The sequence below is a fragment of the Triticum dicoccoides genome, chromosome 3A, assembly GCF_002162155.2.
Source record: "Triticum dicoccoides isolate Atlit2015 ecotype Zavitan chromosome 3A, WEW_v2.0, whole genome shotgun sequence".
In the NCBI taxonomy this organism is placed as follows: Eukaryota; Viridiplantae; Streptophyta; class Magnoliopsida; order Poales; family Poaceae; genus Triticum; species Triticum dicoccoides.
The window spans coordinates 10,018,854-10,021,996 of record NC_041384.1 but is presented as its reverse complement, the minus strand read 5'-3'; the positions used below and the strand labels follow the sequence as shown (position 1 = coordinate 10,021,996).

Here is a 3,143-nt window from a genome sequence, read left to right as displayed (position 1 = left end):
CTGTTTTATAGTTCCGCTATGTAGGATCTGCTCGGCCGGCGCCCGCGCCGGCCCACAAAACCGTTTTTCCGTAAACTATAAATGAGTTTTGTGGATTGACAATATACGGGGTCTGCTAGAGATGCTTTAATGGTCTGGTCCAGTCTGCAGATATTTCCTACTAGCTCATGGCGATACGGTCAGCACCGTCGTCGTCAACACTCAACACTGAACTCCTTCCCGCAAAACACACACACATGCACACAACTCTCCATGGTACGGACCATGTTAGCTAGTCTAATATTTTGGTAGCGATCACATTGCTTTCTTACAAAGTTGACTCTGGCTACCGGGGATTGATAGCACTAAAAGGAGTATGCTTTTTCGACTGGATTTTTCATTCTCAAGTCAAACTTTATTTTGACAGTTCATTCTCACTCAAAATTCAACAGAATTCGCTCCAGCCCCCTCACGGTTCTTATCCAACTCCATAAACGATACATCCATCTGAACAACGGGCGCTAGCTAGACTCTAGCTAGGACCTTTAACACTGTATGGAAGAGTCAAGCAAAATGATAAAATCACTCAGACACTAACACTGACACTAAAGTGCGAGAGGGTTTTCCTTCCCTTATTATCCTTAAAAAAAGATTGTACATGCTTTTATGGAGAGATGGCCATCGCATCGGTGGTGCGCCATACGCATGGAGGGGCATTCGCAACAGCCTGCAGGGTCTTGCGGTGTGGTGGCGGCAATTTCTTCCACGGAGACCCGGGTTTTGGTGATGGAGGACCCACTCCCTCATGGTCTCCATCTGGATGAACTGCATACATACATACATACACACATGTCAAGAACCACCAATCATCCTCCGTAACGCCATGCAAATAGGCAGATCTTACATGAAGTTTGGTCTTGAACATATTCATACTGGTCCTAACAATTGCTTGTCGTTAAATGAAAAGGCTAATGCTTACCTTGGATGGCCACCGAGCATGGCAGGAAGCAGCAAAGGAATATGATGGCCATGATTGCCATAGCTAGTGTGACGGAAGAAGAAGAGGAAGAGCGCTTCATAATCTTCTTCCCAATCATCTTCATGTGGTGCTGCTACTTGATGACTGTAATTAATCGTGTATAATTGTGTGAAGTGACAAGAGGCCAGATTGCTTTGCCTTGGGAAGAGCTCATTAGTCCATATATATACTCTTAGAGATATCAAAAGTTAAGAGTGCTAGCTGGTTCAACACTCATGGGGATGAGACTTCAATATGGTCAAAGTCTGCTCCCGCTCAATATTTTAAGAATCTTGTTAGAACCTTATGACCATGGTATGTAAGACAAATAGAACATACAATATTTTAAGAATCTTGTTGCCCATCGATCAATTGGAAGCTTGTGCCACCCCACGGCTTTTTTTTGTTGTAAGGTCTTGGTCAAGTTATCAACACAATACAACCCATTATCCTTTTAATGGTAGGCAATCTACCAACGATAGTGATATGTCAACTGTCGATTCGTTAATCTCTATGCTCCATGACTACAGTATTTGATAGACGTATGTGAGTTTGTAAATGTGGTGGTTGTGTTAGCTGTATTACTGTATTTAAAAAACACAAGAAAGCAAGACCACTATATTTAATCTCACTGCAACGAGTGAATAAATCCTAACCTCAGTGACGCCAAACTGATTCACTAGACTAGGGATAGAATTTCCACATCAGCACACCAAAAGAAATCCCAGGATCTGTGAAGAACTTGTTTCCTCGCTCCGTGATTTTCAACTGCAGCTCCGGGAGCGGAGGGACTCTGAACAGGCCCTCAATATTTTAAGAGCTAGGTGTGTAAAACGTCTACCAACTCTGAAGAACAAGAGCATCGCCAGCAAGGTGCATCTTAGGTAAATTTGGTTTTGTTAATTCTTAATTGTATGAGAATATATTAGTACCCACCTGATTTGGAGAACCAATCGTTTGATATTAATCCGTGCATCATTCACCTTTTTATAAGTCTAAGAAAAAATATATATCTTTTCTGCCAGACAAACAAATTTTACAACACAGTGAACATTTTCCATATTTCCATCAAAGAAAAAAGGAGATAAGAACACCATCGTCTCTTTTTCCATGCAAAGATCAGAAACTATTTTTTATTCCTTTTAAGGTGCCGTGGAACAACTAATAATTACACATAATAGTACATATATAGCACGGTCATCCATCATACGACAAGACAGGAGGCAGAAGCTGGCTAGGCTATAGCATCGACCGCTCAGTGATTTTCAAAATGAAAGGCCTCCAATGATCTCACTTTGATCAGCTTGCATGCCCAAACTCAGGACATGGTTTATTGACCGCTCCTGCCCACAGCTTCAACGGCATGCGTACTTGACCATTGGTAATTTTACGGGGTGTTTGCTGTACCAACCAGCAGGGTCTTCCGGTGCGGCGGTGGCGGCGGAGTGGTGGGGCGGTCGCAGCCGGGGCACCTGTGGCGCCCTGACCCAGGGATCGGCGCCGGTGGACCCACTCCTGGACGATCTCCTTCTGGAAGATCTGCAATGATATGTATACACATATCACTAACTACTCATCATCTGTAACTCCATGCATATACCCAGAGCTTGCATGCAGCCTGGCCTAGAAAATATTACGTACGTTCTTCTCCTGATGCTTACCTATTGTCAAGTGAAATATCTAATGCTTACCTTGCACGGCCACCGAGCATGGCAAGGAGCAATATATGAACATCAGAGCCAAGATTGCCACAGTTGCCGCGGTCGAAGAAGAACAGGAGCGCTCCATAATCTTCTTGTCAATTATGTCGGTGTTAGGCTTCTAGTTTTGGTGGCTGTAATTAACCTTGTAATTTTGTAGACAATGCAAGTGGCCAGATTGCCTTACTTTGCGAGTGAGCTCCTTTGTCCATATATATACCTATAGATGAAATGGTATGAGTGTTGGTTCTACATTCAATATTTGTCAATGAGGCTCTCGTTCTCAGGGACTTTGATATGGTCAAAGTCTACTCCCAGACTCCCGGTCAATAGGGACATACGTGGAACCTTATGACCATGTTAGGTGGAGAAGATAGAGCCTTCAATATTTTGAACACCTGCAACCTATTGACCATGTGTAAGCTTGTGCCACCACGTGGCATATT

The 3,143-nt window shown here is 43.4% G+C and overlaps 1 long non-coding RNA gene across 1 annotated transcript; it reads right to left on the bottom strand.

Annotated features, from left to right (window-relative positions):
* Window positions 1-438: 438 nt before the first annotated feature.
* Window positions 439-1,136, bottom strand: LOC119270919. Its single transcript, XR_005134366.1, has 2 exons — window positions 959-1,136; window positions 439-804 (listed from the first exon to the last, which is right to left on the bottom strand). It is a non-coding gene; the product is annotated as an uncharacterized LOC119270919 (long non-coding RNA).
* Window positions 1,137-3,143: the final 2,007 nt, after the last annotated feature.